We start from the raw sequence: 25,606 nt of genomic DNA, 5'->3' as shown, positions 1-25,606 counted from the left end.
ATGAGGATAAAGCAACTTCCTGCAGAAATGTTTAAAGTCCCTTACAGAAAGTATGTATTAAGGCAAAAGAGAAGTAGAAAACTTCCTTTATGTGGGTGTTGTTTTGGAAGTGTCTCTTGCTGCTTCTGAATAAACTGTTTTCATTCCAGTTACTCAAACTGAGTGTTAGAAACAAAATAAATTCTAACTTTATAGAAATATGTTCTTTTTGTATTAGAACTTTGAAAGAAATTGGTAATAGAGGCTCTCAAGTGTTCAGCAATTACTGCACTAAATTGATTTTTTTGTCTTAACTGAGTATGTGGGTTATTTTCTATTTTGTAATAATTCAGTCGGTGTGAACAAAGCACTGTCAGAGAGTGGGTTTGCCCAATAAGCTCTTGTACTTCATTTTCCCCTCTTATCACTTCATTGTTGCCTGTTTTGCTTCTGGTCCCCTGACAGCCGTGAGAAACATCATTTTACACATTTAAGTGGCTGTACAATCTTTCTATCTCAGTAAATCCTGTGTCTTAGTTTTGGACTGCTGACCCTGATGCGGTCTGGTTTAGGCACGGTTACTGAAACCACACAAAATGTTTATGATGAGCTAAAAGCTAAGAAAACCCCAGGAGACAACTGGTTTGGGTTCGGGTTTGCATTTTTTCTAGGATGAAGTCATATCCCAGCTCCACATCTCAAAGGCAGGAGTAGTAATGAAAGGCGCTTTTGCTTTGCTTAATTATATATACAAAATTGCAGAAAGAGTTTGGTATGTTGTGAAACATCTTGGCATGGAAAATATGTTGACGTGGGGGGAATAAAAAACAAAGTAAAAAACTGGAATCACTTGGAGCAGAGGGGTGGCACAAATCAGCCAGAAAGCAAGTGCATCCTGTGAAGGCTGCTCCGGTTCGGAAGGTCTGAGCAGCCCTGGAGGCTCTGTGGTGACCTTGTGAACACAGCCAAATTTTCATCTTTTTCAGTTTCTATCATCTCTTCTAATCAGGAAAGAAACAAATGGAGCCGTGGAAAGCAACTAAGTTGCTGATTTCCAACTTCAAAATGGAAACAAACTGAGGAGCCAGCTAGTGAAAATTCAAGGTGCAAATAGCTGACATCAGCTTTGGTGACACCCAGCGCAGCTCTCATTGATCCTGAGGTCAAGAGTCTTTTAGTGCAACATGAGATTCGGTCATTTGTATTGCAGCCAGCGTTGGGACCAAACAAAATATAAATTCCTTGTTGAGATGACAACCCTTGGCCAGTTCAACACAGCAAGGCAACGTGAGGAAAACATAAAGGCACATGTGCTTATAAAGGCACATGTGCTTGGTAGAAATCCAAGGGAAAGTAGTTGGAAAGAGCTTGTTACGGGCTCAGAATTGTTTGCATCTGACCTGGTAAATTGCTTTACATTAATAATAGTCTGTTTCCTTTCTGGAACAGAACGGTCTCCTGTGTTTGTGCTGATGACCAGGTCTCTGACTTCATTTGATAGGGTAACATGTTCCTGCTCTCTCTGTAAGAGCGTTCTGAGATCCCTGTATTTGGCCTCTTGCAGTTGAGCTCTTCCCTGCCTTCCATTGTCCAGGTTCCTGGTCATTCCCAGCTCACCAGCAGTCTAGTTGCTTTCATTCTTTCTTAGAAGCAAGGCCTGATCTCTGCCTTGCTGCAACTACTTACTTTTGCAGTCCTAAAAACGTCTGAGGAGTTTATTTTATAGATATGCAGTGTGCTCTGTGCAGCCTTTTTAAGGAAGGCTGCCATCCCAACTTATTTAATGAGTAAGTCTTGCAAAGTGGTTCTCTTCCTTGAAAAAGTTACACATGTGACGTGGCCTTTCTCAGCAATTCCTAATAGCGGTAGGCGCTTTATGAAGGGCCTGCTGACAGCACACAGAGATCTGGCTGGTGGCAGGGTGTTTCCTCCCTGAAAGCTAAACTTTGTTACAAGAAAACTAAAATGCCCAAGTTCCAACACTAATACCGTTTGCTGCTTCTACAGCTGCTTTTGAGATAAAAAGGACAAAAGGTGAAGGTCAGGCGCAAGTGATCAGCCTGAATAGTATCCTAATTCCAGCAGCATACAGATTAGACTGTGGCATCCTTTGTTTAAGTACTTTTGAGAACTAAATGCATTACTTCATAAAAAGTATACAAGTGTCACTGAAAACTCCCAGAGGCATTGATGCATCCCAAAATTACTTGTAGCAATGAAGTCTTGGAAGAGCCACAGGCACTGAGGTTCAAGAATAATTTTATTTCTAATCTTTTTATTTTACCCTATTTGCAGAAGTGAATTTTACTGGGGTGAATTGTTTTATAAAATGAGCAATGGCCTTTTTCCCCCCTCCGTGTATTTTGTGAGTCCTAGAGAACTGCAGTAATATCCCTGGTCATTAGTCCATATCCTAAAAATACGTAGTTCTTGATATAGTCTTACAAGCTTCCAGAGAGGGGAAAAAGCTCTCTGGAACCAAGAGCCTGGAAAGAAAGAATGTGTTTTGGGTCACAGGTGAACACTTTGTGTGCTGCTGCTCATTAAACCACACTGACTACAGATGTCATTGCTGGCTGACTCCTACCTTTAAAAGCCCACTTATAAATACAGTTATAAATTGCTTATAAATTGTTTAATTTTGCAGACAGGTTATTTCCATTCACAAGTTGTCAGCTGAGAGTACACTTGAAGTACTATGGAGGTATGAACTCTTAATTTTTGTTTGGTTAAAGAAATCATTAAGACTTCTGCGAGTTGTTCAGACAATGGCATTTGCATCCAGCCTAAGGAAAGGGAAGCATTTTGTCTAGTGTCATTGGAAGTTACATGGCACAACAGAATTGGTGGGAAAGATGGAGAAAAGAGAATTGCTGCAAATTTCTGCCAGATCTAAGTGGATACAGAAGTACTGTAATAATTGTTCATGATTTTGCAGTAGTCTTTCCTGCAACAGCCGTCCATTGTTCCACAATGCGAACAATGGAGGCAAGGCTATTGCATACCCTGGTGACTGTCATTCCATGCTCTGCTGCCCAAGTGCATATTAAATGGCATAGGTGAGTCTTGAGCATGAGATGGGAATAATTTTCTGTCCCGGATAAGAGAGATGATTCTTAGGGGAAGAACTATGTTGGATGTCTGTTAATTTCCTTTGATGTAAGGGCTGTTTATGTACGAGAAGCTGGTTGTTGTTTCTCCATATTTACTACTAGGAAGACAGGAATAATTTGTCTTAATCTGCAGGAGAGAAAATTTAAACTAGGTGATGAGAAAACCTTTCCTGTAATTAGAGTGTAAGGAATCAATAGAAGAAAACTCATTAAATGCAGTATCCCTAGCAAAAAGGTGGTGGAAGCTCTAAATTTTTCAATGTTCTATTGATTCTTTTTAAAGGCTAAATAGATAAGTATTCAGAGGTTGAAGTTCAATTGTAGGTACACATAGTGGAGCTGAGTAGATTCATCTGAACTCAGTATTTATACATATGCATTCATGACAAGGAAACTGACTCAGTGGAACTTGATGTGACCTGTAACAGAGATGTTAAGAACTTTGGAATCAATGGTTCCAGCCCACAATGTGCTGGCTGCTTTCTTTTACTCTCCTGTTCATCTGTGCTTGATTGGAGTGGGCCTTCAAGCTGCTATAATGTGGACTTTACTGAGGACATCATTTCAAGTTTGTTGCAAAGTCAATAAAGTAGTATAGCTTAGCTTACAAAACACATGAAAACTAGATTTAACAGTAAAAGAAAAAACTACTTGTGTGGCAGAAGGACGTGCATAGGGCCATAAATCAAGATTTGTGACAGGATATATTTGGAAAAAGGGACTGTGAGCTAAACCCAGCAAGAGTGTAAAATGTTTTCCAGGTTCACTTTTTAAATTGGCTGGAAAGTTGAAAGATGATTGAAACAATCTGACAAGCCTTCAAGACATACATTTTTTCTCAGAGCATGCACTGGCTTTCCAATGCCTATAAAATTGTGTAATCAGTTTTAAAAAGATCCTTTCTGCATTTTTTCCTGGTTTTTTTCTCAGTTTGCAATTGCAATAACAATTTCTCTACAGGATCCTGGCCTATCACTTCCTTCTAGCCTTTGATTAGTCTCTAGAAAATGCCTACACGTGGTCACTGCTGTTTAAACAGATCTGTCACAAGTAATAGTAATGCTTACAGTCTTTGTGAAGGGTGATGAATTCAGACTTGCAGTGTCCTTGAGAGAAGAAGCAATCCAATGAGCCATGAACAAAACCTGAGCACTGCCCAGGTAAATGTGGTTGTTGCTAACAAGGGCAGAAAGAACCAAAAAGGCAGGAGCACTTGAGACTGCACCCAGCAGGCCTGGCTGTTCAGGGTGAGGGATTCATCGTTCATGAGCGATTCCTGCAGACCTCCCAATCCATGTGCACCACCAGAGAGGCATCAACATGGACAGGGGGTGAGGAGAAAATTGCTCGAGATTTGGTAGAGCAAGGGCAAGATTTTAGGGACAGCCCAGCTGTGCACCGTGCTAAGTCCAGGTTTGGCAGTAAGATAAAGCAGTGACGAAAACGCAGCACTCATCAGCTGATATTGCAAACCTTTGCCACTGCCTGTAGTGATTAAATTCTGGGGGCTCAAGTTCACTCCAGCATAGCAGGACCAGTTCAGACGTGAGTTTAATTAAATCACTGCAGTGTGCACACTGCTCAAGCAGTTTCTAAACTGGTCTAATTAAGTCAATCAAGGCAGAGTCTTTATTCAAACTGTTGCTCAAGTACTTCATCTGTGATCAAAGAGATCATTTCTCCCTGCTCCCTGTGTGCTGTGGGTATCCCTGGAGGGTAGCAGGGCACTCATGTTTATTTGTTGCTATCCTCTCCTGTATCAGACTCAACTGTTTAGAAAATAAATCAGCCAAGTGCCACTTTCAGACCTAAGGCAGCCTTATCTGCTAAGCTACTATCTGTTAGCTAAGCTACTATCTGTTAGCACTACTATATGAAACTCCACTAAAAGGCTAGAGGAGGAAATCTGGTAAAGACTGGACTGGACAATGTTGATAAGGCCATGACCCTGGTATTGGTATATAAAACATGAATAAGATAGAATTACTTATTTAGTGTGCTCTGTATTTGTATCAAAAAAAGAAAAAAAATATGGCTAATTAAGCCCAAAAGCAAACAATTTAAACTGCCTCTGGGAAAAAAATATAACTATGCAACAGCAGATAGACATAAATATACATAGGAACAATTTTATCTATGTATGTAATACTGGACTAACCTGTAGAACCCTTTGCCACTAAGGTCATGGAGCTTAATAGCTCAGGTAGATGAAAAAGAGACATCTACTTGGATAACAAGAAGACTCACCATTCCCTCAAGCAGCTTCATTAATTATTCAGTCATTAAAGTGCAGTATTAAATTTAGTGCTTCATTCCAGGTGATAGAAAAAGTGTTTTCATTATTTTGATATCTATTGTTTACTTTTTCCTTTTTAGCATCTGGTGTGGTGCATGTCCAAAGCCTGGATGAGTCAGTGTCAGTTACCAAATTATACTTCACGCAGCGATATATTTTGATATCGTTATGTAAATACTGTGGTTTACCTAAACAGCTGCTCTGTCTCCAGAGCACATATCTGTGTGTGCTAGAATTTTTAAGCAGTATTAAGATGTAAACATTTTTTTAAAAGAAACCCAGTCCATTTATTTAAAAGCAAAACCTGTTGTCTTCTGTTGGGGGAAGTAATGCTATTGTTTTCTTAGCTTTCTCATGTTTGATACAGTTTGAAAATTTAGAAAAATTGTCTCAGTTGTGCTTCATTTAATTTGAATTCATTGATTCAGTAAGTGTCATTTCCAAAAGCGTTTTCAAGCCTCACTGTCATTATGAAGCCAGACACTTTTGTGTGGATAACTCTGGAGTTATCTGGAAATGAAAAACACTGGCTGTGACCTAAGAAAGCAGAACCTTCCTACATTTCCTCCTGCTTGTTTCCATCACCAAGGGGTGCTTACTGACAGTAGCATCTATGCTTAAGTATCTCTTCCTCTCATGTTTATTCAGCTGGGAATACATAATTCCTTAGATAAAGTACCAAAATCTCGAGATGGGCTTCTGCCAGCCTTAACTGCTTCTGAGAAGATTCTGCTTGCATTTGTGAACACACTGCCTTGCACACAGAATGCTTTAAGGCATGGAAGAATACAGAGCCTAGATTATCTTAGCATAGGCCTGCTACAGAAGGCACCTCTGTCTACCAGAAAATGTCTACCACATTATGATGCACTTAATTTAACAACTGTGTGGCTAAAGTCACAGCTTCATGCTATGATTTCTGAGTAGTCTACAAAATGGGATCCAGGCCTTTATTCTTGCAGAACCCATTTACGAAGCCTAAATGACTAATGTGGGTTGTTCTGTACATTTTACATATCGGTACAGAGATTTGCAAGTTGCCTCTTCTTCTAGAGGAGAGGAAATAAATTATTTCTTTTAGTGCTGTGTAACTCTTGTATAGTACAAAATTTGGTCTGAGGAGCTAACTTGCCCTGTGTGCAATGATACCAACTCAGCTCTTTGAGAAAGGGAAGAACAAGTCATGAACTTTAATATTTCCATATCTGCGGGAACAGGTGTGCGTATTTAGGGCAGAAGTTAGTAGCAGCAGACACTGAAACCCTGCATGCCGGAAAATGATGGAAGACAGTTAAGTGCAGCACGTATTTTCTTCTGTTTCTCTGCAACTGTGTCTGGGGTTCACAGCTACGTTGTTATCAAGTGAAATCATTGCTCATCTGAAATAAGGTTAAGTTGCACAACTGGGTGGCAAACAAGCCCGTAAATGTGGTTTTGGGAGTCAGAAACACTGTCACTGCTAACCAGTGACAGGAACCTTAGAGGGGTTGCACTGTTTGCCCACAAATTTCATCGTAGGCTTTTACCGCAGCACCAAGATGGGGTTTGCATTCCTTACCATCATCTGGGCACAGAAAGGAGAGCAAGTGTATCCTTCTGCATCAGCTTAGACCCTTTCTGGGGCTCAGCTTATCCTCTGGTGTGCCTTGTCAGCTCTGATGACCGCATTTATGTGCAGGTATCGACATACTCGATACACAAATGCTCAGCTGGGCATTCTGAGAGTCACCAGAGGAGATGGAACTGCAGTGATGACCGAGATGCCAGAGCACGTGCTGCACCCATCCATCCCGGTGAGTCTGATGGTGCGTGGCCGTCCCACCCTCCCTGTGACCCTGGGACAGAAGGGGGAGAACTCAGCATCTAACATAGCGTTAGCAGCAAATGGTCTTTAGCTGGCATCCTTCAGCTAAAGCCTATGAGGAGACAAAAATGCTACTACAAAGAGTACCAGCCTGATAAACAACCACCACAATGCCCCATCTGATGTGAGCATGAATCTTCTGCTGAGCTGTGCTCCGCAGTTCTTCCCCAAACGTGCTTTTTGTCTCTGAAAAAATGCATGTGCAGCATCATTAAAAGCAGGATATAAACTTGGCTGTCACTGGTGAAGTAGATAAAGAACGGCTTGATGTTCTTTGAAGTACAGAACCCACAGCATATCTAAGAGTGTAGAATAAATTGCCCAGTATATTCTAGAGGAGAAACAATATGTCATGTTTTTAAAGACTCACTAATGCACAAAAGAACAGGCTTAAGGTGGCAGATTCAACTTGGCATTATTATTTCTTAGGCTTTCCCTCTCCGGGTGGCATATATAATTATCTTATAACTCCCAGAGTAAATATCTGTAATGAATCACTTTTTTTTTTTTTTTTTTTTTTTTTTTTTTTTTTTTTTTTTTTGGCTTTTCAGGGGAGGTTGGGCTCAAGCCATTCTTATCCTGAAACTCTATGACCTTTATCACTTAGCTCAACAATAGCTTGTCTTAAGTGTCTGCTTTTAATTGATGAAAAGTTAAAAGAAGGTTTCAAGTCTGCATAAGGCAGGCAAATGTGCAACATTATTTTAAGACAGAAATTACTACTTGACCTCCTGTGAACCATTTCTTCTTTGAACAAAGAAGATTGATGTCCCTGGTGTCTCTCTCGGCTGGCATCAACGCACAAGCTCGCTTCTGTTAGACTGGTTTTTGTTTCCTTGACTGCTATCCTAGTAACAACCAAAGCTCCCTTTGCCCAGCCAGGCTTACAATGATTAAACCAGACAGCACATCTCAAACTTCTTCTGTTCTTCTGCCTGCTCAAGTGGAGAATTAAGCCATGTTCGCAAATATAATTCCAGCCATTTTTTGTATCCTCATACACCAGTCAATGTTAAGCAACTCCAGAATAAAAAGGCAGAAACGATAAAACAAAAATACAAAGAACAGCTTAATAATACAGTAAGCAATTTAAACAGCTGTCTTGGTTCATCCTTCCCACAACACAGTGTTTTCTTCATTCCCCAGCAGGCATCTCTTCCAAAAAGAAAAGTAAAGCTTTGTTAGTGCCTACCAACTGGGCAGAGATGGATTAAGTTGGAAAAGATTTCCTTCGTTTGTTTCCCATTTGAATTATAAGGCTTTATTTGCCTTCTATGCTACTGTGAGGCTTGTGTTTATATAAATTCATGTTTTCAATTTGCAGACATTAATTTTGTACAGACACACATATATGGAGACTTGCTACTATTTGCAGACCTAAGAACTCTTAATATCTTCAAAACCAGTTTTTCTTCACACAGCAAATGGCAAAGAAAATATCAGACATCCATAAGGGAAACACTGAAGTTAAAAAGATTAGATGCCCATTCTCCATATATAGGAAGTACAGAATGCTCAGGTTTCCACCAATGTTACATTAGCTCTAAGTCACTAAAACAGAAGGAGTTCCTTTAACAAAGGGGAATGAAATGTGCTTTACGTGTCTGTAAGGGCCCAACCCTTTCCATAGTCACATCAGTCTGAGAGGCATAGTCCAGTTTGCTGTTAACTCATCCAACATCCTCAGTTTATTTTTCCCATTCCTCCAACTTCTGTCTTTCCATCACCACCTTTTTTGGTGAAACCTTTTGATAAAGGAGCCTAATTTCTCATATGGGGAAGGCACATAGCTCCTTGAGTCATTTAGAGGCTTTTGAGTACAGCTGTGCATTTTTGCAGTAGCAGTGTATCTACCTGGTTATTTCCAAAATTGATACTCAGGTACGGATCCTGCTTCCAGTTCTTGCTCTTGAGGCATGTCTTGTGCCTGACTTGTCTATGAACTCCATCGGGAAAAGCAATACTGTAGTTGCACTTCTGAGACATTCTGCCTGCTCATGCAAGCCTAAACACGACTCCCTAGGTTCAGTTTGGGCAGAGAGGGAGCAACAACACTGCAAAACACACCCACAGATAAATTCTGGGAGTATGTTGATTTTCATGTAACACAGTTTTTAAAAGGAGTTGATAGTGCAGCAATAGCAGGTTTGAATCTAATTCCCCTCAGGCCTGCGTCCACCCACTGTGCCCGAATCACAGTGATCCGGTTGCCTCTGGAAGACCCCATGGCACTGAATGCAGCAAGCTTTTACCAGGGCATGTAAAAGGGGACAGAGTCAGTGACTGGCTCGTTCCCTGTACAAATGAGGTACTCTGACTGGACATAATGCAAGCTGGAAGGAAACAGAAGACTAAACTTCTGTAGTTTACTCTTTAGCTTCCAGTGAGTTGTGTTGCCCCACTACTTTGTGGTGCCTCTATTTCTTTAGAAATTTCCCGTGAGGAAGGTAGTGCGTATCCTGCACCACAAGATCCCAAAAATTAGTAAGAAGTGAGTTGAGTTAGCCATCATGGATCTCTCTAAATAGATACTTTCCAAAATAACCTGATTTCAAAGGCTTAAAAACAAACACACACATAAAATTTGTTTATTCCCAAAGAAATGAACCAAACCGTTCTCTGCACTCCAAAGTCCTTTCTAGAACTGGCTTTCTTCCATGCTGCCTTTTCATCAAAACGCATTTGGTTTGTTTAAAGTGGTGTGTTTCAGTGTGTGTGTCTCTTGAACCCCATCTACTTCTGACACAGCAAGAGTATCAGTGTCCCATGTGGGACAGCATCATAGAATATTTTATATGATGTGACAAGCAATCTCTTCTGTAATGTTGTGGTCCAACTTTTACTGGGCTATTTAATCTGAGCTTTTTTTTAAAGTGGAGTGTCCTATAAAAGGACACTGCGTTAAAGGGAAAGCAATAAATGCTTCATTCAGTGTGCCTGGCCAAAATAGCTCACTGAGTCTTGGAATGAAAAGACCCTTGTCCATAACAACACAGACACAATTACAAGCACAGACAGGATGGTTTTGCCTAGAAGGGAAAAATGCCTTGTTGCATTGAGGAGGAGCGTTAGCAGCAAATGGAGGAGGAGGGTGAAATCTCTTAATGGTACGGCAAGCAGTTTGGTAATAAACACAGTTTGGGAGCGCAGAAGAGATGGGAGGTCAGAAGTGTGTAAGTGGGACAGCAAAGTGAACCTCCCATCTTCCTAAGGAAACCACTTCCTCTTGCTGCCTTCCTGTCTCCCTTAAGAGAATATTTAGGATAACTCCTCACAGAAGCATTCCAAGGAGAGAACTCCATCAATTATCACTAGCTACTCTTCCCTCCATTGTTCTTTCTCAGCTATACCTTCTTGCATAACTCTTGATCCAACCCTTTGCTAGGGCATCCTTCTCTTCAGTTGTTTGCATGTTGCTTTGCCTCCTCAGCTCTCCGTAGATTTTGCACTTTGTGTTCCACTTCTACCCCTTCACTTTGGCTCTTCTTTAGCTTCTCTGGCATTAATCTACAGTTCCCTTTAACTCCTTGTGACTCCTCTCTCCTGAAGGATTCATTTTGCAGAGAACAGCAGCAAAAGCAAACTGAGGTGCACCTTAGAAGCCAAAGTCATGGGACTTGGAGAGTGATTTTCCACAGCATCAGATCCCACAGCAGTGCTAAAAGGGATCCCACAAAGACTTCGTCTGTAGCAGGAGTCAGACTAGCATGGTGCCTTTTTTTATTTGCCAAAAATTAATAACTCCCAATTAAAATTATCCCACAAGGTTCAAATCAGGATGAACACTGTCTTGCAGATCTGCAGCAGGCCTCAGAAAGGGAGCTTGGCTGATGAGGCTCAGCACTTCATCGTGTTCACTTCTTGCTTCCCTGAAAGTACTTCAGAGCTTGGTCTAAGCAAGGACCAAAGAAGCAGCAGGCACGACTAAAACAAACATTTTGTTCTGATAATGAAGTTACCAAAAAAAGTTAGTCTTTTGGTAGGGTTATAATTGCAGAGTAGCAGCCAAACATAGGGAATGCTGCTCTGCACGTCTACAGTGTGGTAACTGTTCCTGAAAGGATTTTTTCATATGTCACAGCATTTCTGTTCCTTCAGGGAGTGTTTTCAGTTCCTCCCTTGATCACGAGTTCTCTGACAGGACTGCATTGGGGAAAAAAAAGTTGTTTGCGAGCTCACGATCACTAGGTTTCTATTCTGTGAAAAACACTGCAGAGACAAGAGTTATATATTCACCCACTTTCTACGCAGGAAATTTAAGGTCGGGAAGCGCATGGCGTAGTGAGCCGTGTATGGGACTCACAGGGAGGAGATGCAGGTGCTCTTCTGTTTCTGCAGACAACCTGCAGAGATGTGAGACTGACAGGTCAGTCCAGCTGCCTATGCCGAAAAAATATTGTATGAATCAATTCGCCACCATGAAATCTGCAAATTTAAAGAAGGGTCGTGTTGTTTTAGTAGGAGCAAATGGTCTTCCTTCTCTTGCCACGGGAACAGAGTCTCTGAAGGCAGTTTGCTCTCAGAATCCTCTGCTTTTTGAGAGCAATAGGATGTGATTTGTTCCAAGGCAAAGCGGTTTCTGAAGAGGCTGTTACATGCTTTCCAGATGGGCTCTGCATTATCTGTCCATACTGTTGGGGTACGCTTACACAGCACTGCCAGCAACAGGAAGTTGCTAATGTGCTCACTCGCATGGTTTAAAATGCCTTAAGGTGAGCTGCCAGATTTTCAAACAGAGGTTTTTCTGTTCAGCATGCCAGATATTTCTTAAAGAAAACATACTCTATTTTCTCTCATCTGTGATACCACTCAGTTGCCGTATTGGCACGGAAATGATGTTCTAGTTACATTGCAGACTAAGAGAAAATAGGTTTTGCTATTTTCCCTGGAAGGGGTACCAAGTAAAACAAATAAACAGCTGGTTAAATTACATCCTCATATTGAACATACTTTATATTAAAAACTTTTCTCTGTTGATATTGCTGTCAGTTTTCAGATAGATAATTATATGTAGCAATGCCAGATGCATTCACTGATGTCATTTCCAAATGGAAGGTTGTCCTGGTACGTGCCGACATGTCTTACACCACCATCTAGACATGGCCAAAATTACACTCAGCCTAGATTGACGCTATTACGGGGACGGAGATAAATCCGTAATACAGTTTTTCAACCCACTCCACATAGTGCAAAGGAATTTCTGTAACCTGAACTAAAAATGAGCCCAGACAATAGAAGCGTATTATCATCTCGGCCTACTAATACAAAGTACAATTATTTTTGCCTTTGCATGTCAAAATGAAAATATGCAGCTTAAGTGATTATTTTCATATTTTAAATTTTAAAAAAATTGTTGAAGAGTGGAAAGAAACCCCCAGTTTCTTCATGCAGGAGGTGAGCAAAACAGTTATCTGCTGGAAAGCACAGCCACCTGTCAGTGATTGGGCTTTGTGTCCTATTGATTCCCAGCTACTCGGCAAAGCAACCATGCTAACATGATACTGTGGCCACACAGCCCAGGCTTTAGCACAGATCACAGGACCTCGGAACAAACTGTGAACCTGGCTCAGGTCCCTTCAGGTGTACAGAAAAGTAAGGTTTTTATGTACTTCTCTTTTTAAATACATGACAAACAGCATTGTCAGCAGAGTTCACCTGTAATGCTAAAGTTTATCAGAAAAATGACATAAAGCCCCCAAAAAGTCAAGAGTTGCTTTTAATAATGTTTGATGCATTTAGTCTAACATACAGAACATACTCGAACTAAAAATTTGGTTATGGGTTAATTTGTCTTGAATTGCCTTTGGGGGTTTTCCTTTCCTGTGGTGCTCAGTTTGTTGGGGTGAGTATATAAACACACGGGTGTGTATAAACACACAGGGAAAAGTTACATTTCTTACGTAGCAAAGTAACCACCAGAGCTGAAACTGATGCTGCAGACCAGACAGCATCATGTGCTCAGACTCAGGCTATAAATCTGTGAGCAGCATATGCTGCGCTCATGTTACTGAGACACAGCATGGCCTGCTCTGCTGCTCATTCACTGGGTGTTTTTTCGCTGGAAAAAATTCCTCTCTGACTGCATCTTTGTAAAATGAAAGCGATACGTGTCTCTGGAGTCCCATTTACTGACTTCAGTGGGAGTTGTGCTTGACAAAGAGTTGGATAAGGGTTTCATCCCTGTATCAGCCTGTATTAGATGACTTGGTGTTGTTCTGAGTCAGCAGCTGCTCAAAACAGCTCTTCTGAAACCTTGGAGTTTCCCTTTAAGATCTGATGAGATCAGTGTCATTCAGCAGCTCATTTTACTTCCTCAGCATTTTCTCACTTCCGCATTGTACATACTGGCGGTCGCGATCAGATTGTTTCAAAATAGCCCTTCTGAATACAGGGCAGTTCTAAGCACCCGGCCTGATCTCACACCAGCAGGGAGCCAGCAAAACATCACTACATCAGCAGTTTCTCTGGATTGCTGTTACGGTACAAGAGGGCAAAAGATGGTTTAGACTCATTTGCAAAAAGTATAACACAACATTCTGCAAATTGTTGAATTCTGTCGCTTTTTGAGACAAGAAAGCATGCTATCAAGAGGATGGAATTGCATTAGCCAAACTCTGTCAGTGTCGCCATTTAAAACCTAGAGAAGCTCTCACTGACCATGGAATTACACCAGCAGTGTAGGGAGCATACACTGTAAAAACCCCAAATCTAAGAAAGCTTCCCGAGGAGTGATAGGTTTTTGTTTTTCACCATGCCTCCCCTCTCACCTGTGAAGTAGTAGATGTTTGTCTGTCACACAAAATTGCAGTTTCACGTGTGCCAGAGCATACAGTGCAAGAGCTCAGTTCTTTCCTCCTGCAGTTCTGCTCTCAGTTTCAGAGGAGTTGTGATTGCTTTACACCAGTCCAAAGAGAAGGGAATCCGACGTTCCATCTTCAGGGCTTTTGTTTCAAAGATAAATGACTCTGTTTTGCAGCTTTCCCTGTGGCTTGTTCCAGAGATCTGCTGCCAATTCAGGCTGGCTCAGTGTCAAGACTTGTCACACAGCAAAAACAGTTGAAAAATAGCAATGCTCCATCTGATCAGCTAATTTGGAAGTTTTGTGCACTGGGAGCTGTAACATTTGGGAAGGCAGCAGAGCCACAGCATTTTTAGGTACCTGTTTCTGTTCGAATGCTGTGCAGAGGTTTACTCTATGTGTTTTGGACAGGAAGCAGATGACTCCAGAAACTTAAACACTGAAAGAAGAGGGGAGGGAGAAAAGAACCAGCTCATTCCTATAGAACACATGCAAATGTAAATGTGGGGCCAAGCACAACACATCAATGTGCCACTTTTGGACAGAAGATAAACTGAATGCCAGCTAAAGCAGTGCTGCTAAGACAAACTGATGACGTGCAATTAAAGTCTCTTTTGTAAAGAATGGTCTTGTTGCAGAGTTTGGTACCCCTGCAAAGATTCACAATTGTTTTATAACTTTTCACAAGAAGAAAAACATTTGCTTCCTGCCTTAGCTTAAAGGCACTGAAAGAAATAAGGCCAGATTCATTTCCTTTGGGGCTTTTCTAGTGATTATCAGAAAGAAACATCTCCATAAACACTTAGCACATTTCACCTTCATCAGTAGTAGAGTCCACGCTGGTGAATATAAAAGCTTTAAAATGAACCAGACACCATTTCCATGGGGAAATTTTACTTTACATCAAGTGCAGAGTGGACAATCAGATTCACATCTTAAAGCAGTCTGCACATGGTGTACTGTTTTGGAAACAAGTTTTATTGGAGCAACTATTTTATCAGAAATAACTCCTTGAACTACAACATGTGGGAGGCAAAAGAGTTCAGCCACAGTCAGAAACATGTCAGCTGTTCACGTCATGTTGTAATGCACATAATTTCTTAAAAAACTATTCAGGCCATAAACTTTAGCTTCAGTCTAACGCCTGCTTCCAAACAAAATCATTGCCTAAGTTCTCTATGCAATTTTGAGTGGAAGCTTCACCCTGCAGAGCCCATATATAAAGGTATGTTTATTTTTTTTCTTTGCTGTGGGTGTTCAGAGCCACTGACTGATCAAAAGGAGAGTCTCCTGCTTCCCTGCTCCTGGAGCCAAAGAACAAACACAGTAACAGGAGTGAGACTTCACATCTCCCATTGTCAAGGAATGGGTTATGGTGCTGTTACTCACAGCATGCAGAATTTTATTCCACTGTCATCTCAGCTGTGAGAGATGCTAATTAATTCAGAAAGATTTTTTGTTCTTTTCAGGATGTGTGTGAGTGAACCTAGCTGAAATGTCAGCTTCCACATTTCAAACCTGACAGTTAAAAAAACAAAAGAAAACTTTCTGCTTGTCAGCTGCTGAGGTTTGCTTGAGGGGTACATAGAAACCAATTCCACATGGGTGTGTCCCCCCACTTTTTTAAAAAAACATTCTCTTTTAGTACTAGGACTGCATTTCAAATATTCTAACAACTGCCTGACTAAAATAAGCTTTTTGAAAAACTATTCAATAAAGCACAGTGTGAAACTCCCACTGTGGATAAGGAACATGATAAGAGTCTAAGGCTTGTTTTGACCACTCCAGCTGCCCATCAACTTGGAAATGGCATTGAAATCCTTCTCTTCAAGGGACATCTGGAATCAGCTGTGGGACAGCAAGGAGCATGGTCACAGAGCAGTAACTCAGCTCTGAGCCCAGCCTCAGCGAAGTAATTTAGGGTGCTCAAGTGTTCCCAAGGGATTGACATTTTCTGCATTCAGGACTGTAGCAGAGCAGAAAGGTTACAACCAACAGATTGTTAAATGTACTATACTCCGGTGACTTCTTTAGCAAGTATTATGTAATTACTTTAGGAACAACCTCTTTTCATTACTAAAAAAAAAAAAAATCACAAAATCTTTTACCCTGTATCCAAAGTCTTGGTAATACTGCCCATCTAAACTTAGCTGCTCCTAAAAGCAGAGTTTGTCCTCTCTCTGCTCTGAAGTGCTGATTCCTACATCCTTGCTGATCTGAGGGCAAGTCACAGGTCATACAGGAGAATTTAGTCAGCATTACACCATCAGCCTATTCCTCCCATTCCAAGATGCCCACAACCTCACATCAATGGCTCAAATGTGCATAAAGTGGGCACACTCTGTATTCAGTTCTTGTTAAGACAGCGAGTCCCAACTCGATCCCAAAACATGGCGTTTTTTCTTTTTTCAAGCAGAGATGTCTTGGCTTACCTGATTCTACACTTCTAGGATTCACTTCTTCAGCTTCTTTTCACCGTCATGTAAGAGAACTATTTAAAATTCCCCAGAAAACTCTCCCTTAATTATAAGATTTCCAGAGCAGCTATTTCAAACAAGGAGCAGCTCACATGAGATTTGTGGTTTGTAGTGATAGAGTCAATAATACCGACCTGTGGAACCTCTCTAGCTTACATAATTTAACTGACGTAACAAAGGGTAATTTTTTCTCTGTAAAGCACAAAATCCTCCAGAAACTGAAGTGAAAGCTGTGTGAGACCATCGGTAATCAGAAAGAGAAAGCAGTATCAGTCGCTCTAGATAACATAGATGACTGCCTTCCAATTAAAGGCCCATTCCCCAGGAGGCAGATACCTTTTATCTTGGACATGGAAATGATCTAGTAGTCTCCCTGCTGCATTACCTGAGGTGTGTGCAGACAACCATCAGGATTCTTACAAGCCTTACAGGTAGAAAACTCCAAGAGTGTGACATAAAGAGAAGAAAAACAGAGGCATAACAAATCATTGCTTTCTTACGAGACTGAAAGTAATGCGTGTTGCTGTAGAAATATCTATTTTATTTGGATTTGGGGTTCTTGGTACTTCAGAAGATCCTAAGGCAATTGCCAAACGACAGCCTTGAGTTCTGGGGAGTTTTAAGGTCAACCATGGGCTTACTCACTGGGGTTGGAAACAAACAATGTGTTTTGTTGCACACTCCCACCCACCCCTCCCTTAGTATCCATGATCAGAGCCGTGGGAAGCTCCAGAGGAGGGCTATGAGCCTAGCATCCCTGAGCGTGGTGATGCAAGTATGAGGATCTCTCCTTCTACACAAGATAAAACAAGCATAAAATCCCTCCTTACTGCTCCATGGGCATGTGGGGAGGGTAAAAAACCTTCCTCCTTCCCCACCTTGGTACTACACTTGTCAGTGATAAATGCTCTGTAGAAGGCAGTGGATTTCTTATGGAAGCAACGTGTTCCTTTTTTTTTTTACTCAGACTGACTCCAGTGACAAAGGGGACTGACATGGGGCTCTACTTCACCACTCGTATTCTTCCTCATTGACTGCCTGCTGGGAGAGAGAAACTGATTTCGAGAGAAGCCTGAGACACTGGGTAAAAAAATCTCCAAGGATTCTGTCAAATGCTAAACCCATTACTCAGCAAACATGAAAAGAAACTGTTCTCAGATCCAGTAGTTGAGAAATGCTGCAAAGTGACATCTTGTCATTTAGATTGGGCAGTGCTTTTGGTTTAACTTTGGAGGAACAATGATACTGAGATCCCAGCAGAGCAAGAAGCACTACAAGGTCTGTACTAATGTGCATCCCTAGAGAGGGAAGGGCAGGCTGGTCTGCTGCACTGCATTATAACAATCCACCTTTAAAAGAGATCTCGTACCTCTATTGCACAACAGCATTTCCAATTAGTACCTTTTCCTAGCCCCAAAATATTACCATAAGGTTTAGCTGGGATATGAGTAGCTAAGAGAGCCACAATTCCCCAAACAACTCTTTTCCTGTGTTTGCACCTAGGGAAAATCCTTGTTGGAGTCTGTAGGCATATGAGGGTCAGTCAGCACAGTGCTGCCTGAAAAGCAGCAGCTGCTGTGAATCATATCCTGGGAACTCCAGAGCACATACAGGTATGTGAGGACAGGGCAGCCTTCCCTTTCCAGCCCAGGACCCGGCTGTCTTATGTTCTAAACAAGCAAAAGAAACAGTATGTGGGGAAATATTTTAATGGTCGCGCAAAAGCTGCTAGAAAACTCTAGTTATTAATAATTCACTGTCCAGATGGAAAAATATATTTTGCAAGTTTCCAGAGGGCTATTTTCAGAGGTAGGAACACAAGTGCTGTTAAGTATTTCCACAGAAAATCTGGTGATACTTTTAATGGAGAAAAAGAAAATTAAAGATCATGCCTCTTGCACCTGACACTGGCCAGGAGGCCTGCTTGTACCACAGAATAACAGAACTAGATTTAAGTGTGACTTGAAAACACAAATAGAGGATCCAAGAGATGTGAGGCAACCCTTCCTTTCCATATCCACAGGAGTGCTGTGTTTGAGTGGCACACTGCCCTTCAAAACGAGGCAAGGACAAGGAGGATATCAATGAGAACCATCAGATGTCTGGAAACCATACGGCCTGTGAGTAAACATGAAGTGGGAGGAATTGTTTAGCCCAGAAAAGAGTCAGCCTATTATTGGCAAAAATGGCAAATGGAAAGGGATCAGTCTGCCCTTTAACCAGGGCAGATATAGGGGTACCTAATTTATACCAAATGAAACTTAGGTTAAACATCGTGGACAGATTGTGTAGCTGCAAGGACAATTAAGCCCTGAATGAGTGGCCAGGGGAGATGGTGGTGTTTCCAGCACAATGAGGAACAGCCTAGACAAAAGGCGCTCAAGAGCAAGCATACTAGTTTTTAGTTATTCTCCAGGCAGTTCCTTTTCCCAGGGCTCTCCCACTGCTTCCCTGCGGATTTAACTACTTTGTCACCACCCCACCTGTTCTAGCTACCTTCAAAGGGCCTGACAGGCTACGTGTCCTGTGCAATTATTGGCAACTTGCTTGGGTTTGCAATTTACTGATTCTGTGTAAGACTGGAACACAACGTTGTGTGCCTTACCGTTGAAATATTACCTGTCCACTGATACTTGTTCACATAATAAAGGTGCAACCTGCTCCGCATCACATGGCTTGCCTTGAACATAGACCAGCAACACTGTCACTGCCCTCCCACTCCCTCCTGAATTGATTAGGTCAAATGCACACAGGATTTTGCAACGGCTGAAAACCAGACTTGAATCCTGTCTTGGCTGCCAGAGCCTTAGTACAGAGCCTTGCCCAAGGACAGCTTCCTCTTTGCTAAGTGAGTATCGCTGACAATCTGTTGGCGGTTTTCATTGTCTCTGTTCCTGCCCTGGGAGCTGCCCCTTTTTAGTGTTCTGTGGTCTGGCTGTGTCCGGTGCCTGATGACGGCCTTGCGGACAGCTGCTACACAGTGGGAAACACAAAGGAAAAAATGGGTGCACATTCCAACAGCTGCTATCCAAAAAGCCTTCTGGAGCTTCATGCACAGCGAGCACTGTGTACCCAGCTAGAGACATTCCTTTTTCAGCCACGTTGCCTGACAAAACAAAAATCATCCGCTCTCCAAGTAGTCCAACTGTTTCGTAACAGCTGATGCTGCAGCAAAAAACCCCCATCCCTCCGTTAATAATGCAAGGTGTAGCACTGCTGCTCAGCTCCTGGGGCCTGTTTGACCGAGGCCTTCCCACCCATTTCAGGATGGACAGGAAGCTAACCAGTTGCAGTCATCTCCACTCACCAAGATAGAGGTAGCCAGGTTAGCCATTATTCCTTACTGATGTGGCGTTTCTGTTCACACTTCCATTCACACATGGAGGATTATGATAACTTGTAGCTAAAGCTCATGCCAGTTCTGCCTGGCTCTGCCCCAGAAGACTTGAGAGTTTTGTCTTGAAGCTAGCATTAGTGATGGATTATCAGTGACTGACGGTTCAAATAGCCCAGTCTCACAGGGTTGTTGTGCTTCCTGTAGTCTCTTATCATTTGTCTCTCCTGTAGGTCCCGTCTCCCAGGAGCTCTAATCCTCCAGGAAAATCTATTTACGTTGTCCCTGTAATCAGGTGTACAATACTGTATAATCTTTAAGGCAGGCACCACTCTAGCCATGCAAAGAAAGCACTTGCATTTACAATGTGAAGCCTGCAAGACAAGTTTTCCTTTAACCTACCACCTGATAAGTAGAGAGCTTTAGCATGGCTGTCAGAATTCCCTGAAGCAAAGGCTATAAAGAAGTAGAATTTGGCAAGAGCTGCTGTCATCTGCAAGACTGCCTCTTTGATCCTCCTTACACTTGTGTAATCATGCCAACATCTCTGCAAAACAGAGCAACAGAGCTGTTGCAAAAAGGTGATCTCCCTCGCTCTTGCTTTTTTCCTCTGATGGAATTTTTGCTTGGTAACTTTCACATTTATGCAGTAAGAGAAGCCCTGCACCTACTTCTCCACAGTCTCTACCTTTGTATTGCAGCTATTACCCATTTACAGGTATTTCCTTGATTTCTCACTATGTTTTCAGTACCATATTATACTGCACAACAACTGAAAAGTAATTAATGAAGTCAAGTAGGAAACCTTGTCCTGAGGAGTCACCCATTGCCAAGAGCTGACTTGGCTATGCCAAAAGCTGTGGCAAAACTCCAGGAAGTCTCTTCCAGGAGCTGGCATTCAGGTACTGCCAGTACATTCATGCACCATTCGGAACACTATCATTGAAGACATTGGTCAGACAACATTAATAAAAATTCAGAGGTGTTTCCCATCTGGACCTCTTCTGATTTCTGAACCCTGAAGGTAAGCATCAGCCACATTTCTGAACCTTTTTCCGTGTTCTTTTTAACATGCCAACTATGATTTTATTATCAGTGAATTAACACAGAAAGTTAATCTTGAGAAAAGAAATAAACACAGAAGGTTTAAAGCATTTGAAGTCAAAGTCTCCCTTAATTCTTGTAATAAAAAGTTTAGGTACCTCATTAAAGTACATCCACTACAATAATCATTTAATATTCAGTGAAATATGTCAAGATTACCAGTATAAAAATACAGGTGGAATACAGAATCAAACAGGCTGTTTTATTGGAGACCCTTTGTACATCAGATGAAAGTTGAGGGAGATAAAAATATAGGTACAACTAGCATGCAAGTTTTCACTTCCAATTATGATCAAACTACCAAATCCTTTTGCTGCTTATGCTTCACTAGACTGTTTCTGGTTCTGAAAGGAACAAAGCATGTCCAAGCTGCTGAACTATACTTATCTCGAAAGCATGAAATCAGAGCTTCCCAACATGTGCCTTTACAGTTAACATCCACCACAAAATTAGTACTTTCTTCAAGAACATGTGGTTTTAAGTGGGAGCATCTTTGGGAACTCTGAGTAGGTATTTTTAGAATCAAAGCCAAATAGAATTTGGACACTCAAAGCACCGCCTTTATTCTGTGTTGGTGTAGCAGACAGTAGAACACGTCTTGGTTGACAAGCAGAGCTCCTGTCGACTGACACAATGTTTGTCTTTTAAAGAAAATCAGCTCCCGCACTGTCATCTACTACTGTGGGAATTATGTCCTTCAGAGGATCCTGCATTTTACATGACTCTGGATTATGTCCTTTTTCGGGGCAAATGGAAACCTTTCATTTACCAGTACTTTAAGTACAAGGTGCCATTTAGAAAAGACCTGGTGCTGACCTCCCTTTCCTTTGGGACCTCCAACACAGCTCGGTGTTTCTATGCAGTAGTTGCTGGAATATTCTTGAATGGAATTGGAATGAGGGAGCAAGTCCAGTGTTCATTGTAAACATGGTGTGAACTCAGTGACCCAAGGCAGCAGACCAGGTCCAAAAGTTATCAGTTTGCATTTGACCTTTAATATTGGGCTTCCACGAGTATGTCTATTTAACAGGTTTGTCCCCTACTGGTGTATCTTATTCTTTGTACAGCTGTTTATACCAGTGCACAGAGACGTGAAGATTTATCCGGATCAGAGTGGTAACATGTGACAGGCACTCAACCCTCCTGTCCTACATATTCATCAGTCCTTTTCTTTCTCAATTTACATCTAAGATGACATTTCAGACAAGAGAGCAAAAGAAGAGATCATTAGTCTCTGCAGCATAAGGGCCAGATTTTCCATTGCTTTCCACCACACCAGGGAAGGTCATTTGGCTTCACTGTAGCTCAAGAGGAGCACAGAGCAGCCCAAGTGCTTTGTGCCCCTTCTTTGAGCCAGCTAAAATGACAGCAGGAGGTGAGGTGGAAGGTCAGGTGTATGGCACATAATCTGTGACCTAAACAAATGCCATCAGCTGGGCTGCATCACGTGTGTGTGCCCTCTAAATGCAAAAAAACTCAGTAAGCACGCAGAAACTCTCTCAGGACACCTGAGCTGTAGGAACAGTTTTCCCTCAGCCATTCACCGAAAGGGACACAGCATAAGTTGTTCTGCTTGGTTCAGCAGCATTAGCGGGCTCCCTCACTACTCAAGACCTCATCTCCCTTTCAACCAACAAGAAAATTCCTAGAATGCCAGAAGAACTAACTGTTGCTCTTTCTTGCCCAGGCATTGCCCAGTACTGTCTTTGGATCCAAATACAGTTTTAGCAAAGTAATTGAAGTGATAAATCAGGTAAAATCTCCAGCAGATTGACGTGGAGATCATGTTGATTGTTGTTGAACTGCATTGCAGCAAACAGGAAAACAGCAAGCAGAGCTGCTCTGCTTTCACCCCACACTGCAGGTAAAGAACAGCCCAAGCCATATTTGACTAACAGGAATCTCTACAGCAAAATTTAAGAACTAATGTAATTGTATTATTGGGGTGCTCTTCACACCAGCGTTGTGATGCCAGAGGGAGGCAAAGAGAAATTTTCCATTTATTTTTGAGATGATGAAAAACCTCCGCCAATATTAAGGATGAGATTTGAAGAATTTAAAGAATACAGACTTCGTATGCAGTGCTCCTCAGTGATGGCTGACACCCCAGATGGGAAACCTAAGGCTTAGGCAGGACCAGTCAAATGGCTTCTCCTGACAAAGCTTGTCTAAAACTCTGTTTCCATTCTTCTGACCTGTGTTTTCATGTAATGATAATTTGCAAGATGTGTGTATTCAGCTTCACTGAAGGAACAAACAAAAATCTTTCTGCTGCAAAACAGTTTAAGCAGTTGGGAGAGAGAACTCAGGCCTCATCTCTTCTCTGCAACACACAGCCTTACTTCTCATATTCTTCATTTTGAGCTATTTCAGCATCAGTATGTACCTCGTTTTTCGACCTATTATGGGAGGATAATACACATGAAGTCTGCACTCAACATATTTCACCATTTTAATGACCTAATACACATTGTTATCAACAGCATATTTCTTGTTTTAATACCTCGATCCTGACAGTCTGAAGTAATGTCTTTAATAGCCCAGAAACACTCTTACTGTGAGGGGAATGAGGCAGTGCTAAGCGAGCCTGAAACACGAGAGCCTGTTTCAGCTCACCAGCACTTTGTGCCAGTGGAGCACTGCAAGCTGAGTGACACACAGGGCTTGGTTTCAGGCAGGTGGCAGAGCTGGGAAGGCAGAAATATTCCAGGCGTAACTCCCATTAACCTCTATACCTATTTCCAAAGGGAACTGTCATTTCCCTGTCTGTAAGTTTTCATTCGGGCTGTTGCTCACAAGCCATCGAAGCATCCAGCCTCACACAACCAGTTGTATGATCATAGGGGAGAGGACAGGAGCTAGACCTGAGAAGGCTTTTGGCCTCCTTCTGTGCTTAGATTATGATTTAATGCTAAAAAGTTGGCATGGCAACCAAATGCTTGGCAACAAAAGGCCAAGGAACGGGTCCAGAAGAGGGCCAAGCAAAAAGCGCTGCCCAGCTCTTCCGCGGGCAGATCTGTGCCCTGCATACCCATCTTGTCAGCGCTTCTGTAGCAGCCAGGGTTACAGCAGAAGAAGGCATTATTAATAAGCTAGGCAGGTCTGCAATAAGTGAATAGCAAATTTCTCCAAAACACTTGAAACAGACCCTGGCGCCTCACTGAGGCTCCTTTTGCTCTGTCCACCAATTGCCACACGTTGCCAGGAGACGGTCTTGCTCCACGGGGGGACTCGCCACTGGCTGCCATTGTGCTGTCTCTCTATGTCCCCCTCCTCCCCTGTCCTGCTCTTGCTCTTTGCAATGACAGAAGCCTGGCAGTGCTCTGTTTCTCAGTTCTGACACAAAAACTTCTTTTAATTTGGAAGTTTTCAAAAGCTTTTTGGTTTTTCTAGAGTGATCAACTGAGCAAAATCCCCAACCCGCACAACTCCAGGTTTGCAACACACAGGCTGGAAAAGAGATGCAAGTGACTTAAAGGGTAGGGCTGATCTAAAGGGGGATTAGTGAAGTACACTGTGAGGACCACTCGTTTGCTGCATGAGCACTGTGGTTGCGTCCCTGAAGTTCAAAGTATTAAGTTTGGGTGTCTGGTTAGGGTACACAAGTTCCATTTCGTCTCACTTGTGCTGGGAACAGCAAGTCCATTAACACATGGCCTTGGCTATTTAAATGTTCCCAGACTTCTGTTTGATCATATAGGGCCTCAGAAACCTCTCTTGCCTTTGGATATTGGCAAGCTTAGTCCCATGCACATCAGAAAATAAGCCATTCATTCATCAGCCTTCCTGAGGCACTTCCCTTATACCCCTAAGGAAACCTTTTGGGTATAGACTCGGTATGGGCCAGTACAGCATCACCTTCCCAAGTCTGCTGGTGCCAGTGCCAATCTCTTACTTCAGAGAGCTAAGCAGATAAGTGAAGTTAAAGGTTAATCAGTTCCAGGGTTGGTTTGCCAAATACTGTGAGCCAAGGATCAGTTTATGGTGCCATTTGGCATCATCTTCTGTGGTCAGAACAAACAGAAAGGTGGCAGCCGAGGAGGAGACTGCTGTTGTGACAGGGACCTCAGCCCAGACAACCGTGTGGCCAGGCGTAACTAGAGAACATAGTACTTCAGCTTCCTCAAGGACCTTGGAAAGCAGACAGAAAATGAGCAGGGATTTTAATGTGCTGTTTTCAGGGACTTAATGACACAGCCTGTCTCTGTGCCTGTGAGGAGGGCAATTCCTTTACCTGTTGTTCTCAGTCCTGTATCCAGACTGAAGCATCATCCTGTCCTTACCTGGATGAGAAATCCTTCACTGTCTGCAAGTAAATTAAACTGAGCGTCCAATCTCCATCACTCCAGTACTTCTTTTTCTAATTCCAGCATTCCTTTTCTTTGTCCGATACTTCACCATCCTACCCCCATTCCCTCCCTAATGTCAGAGATTTCCAGATGCTCTTAAACAGACACACATCAGCTCCCTCCATGTCATTTAGCACAGACAAACCGGCACAAAGAAAATCATTTTAATTAAGTGGACGGGCTAATTAGACTAATTTATTTCATTTCACCAGAATTTCACTGTTCTGTTTCCAATTCACTCTGGTGCCGTGGGACACATTCCCCTCATTCTTTCCTTCCATCACTAGGAGC

At 42.2% G+C, this 25,606-nt stretch overlaps 1 long non-coding RNA gene across 1 annotated transcript in view; it reads left to right on the top strand.

Annotated features, from left to right (window-relative positions):
- Positions 1–1,329: 1,329 nt before the first annotated feature.
- LOC125325874 overlaps positions 1,330–25,606 on the top strand; it is a 40,863-nt gene continuing 16,586 nt past the window's right edge. Inside the window, exons 1-4 of the long non-coding RNA XR_007203591.1 lie at positions 1,330–7,181; positions 17,496–17,612; positions 18,032–18,141; positions 18,552–18,648. This is a non-coding gene — a long non-coding RNA (uncharacterized LOC125325874). The remainder of the gene's footprint in view (positions 7,182–17,495; positions 17,613–18,031; positions 18,142–18,551; positions 18,649–25,606) is intronic.

This window comes from Corvus hawaiiensis, chromosome 5, assembly GCF_020740725.1.
Source record: "Corvus hawaiiensis isolate bCorHaw1 chromosome 5, bCorHaw1.pri.cur, whole genome shotgun sequence".
NCBI lineage: Eukaryota > Metazoa > Chordata > Aves > Passeriformes > Corvidae > Corvus > Corvus hawaiiensis.
Note: the sequence above shows the minus strand (reverse complement) of the source record. Positions and strands in the feature narration are given on the sequence as shown.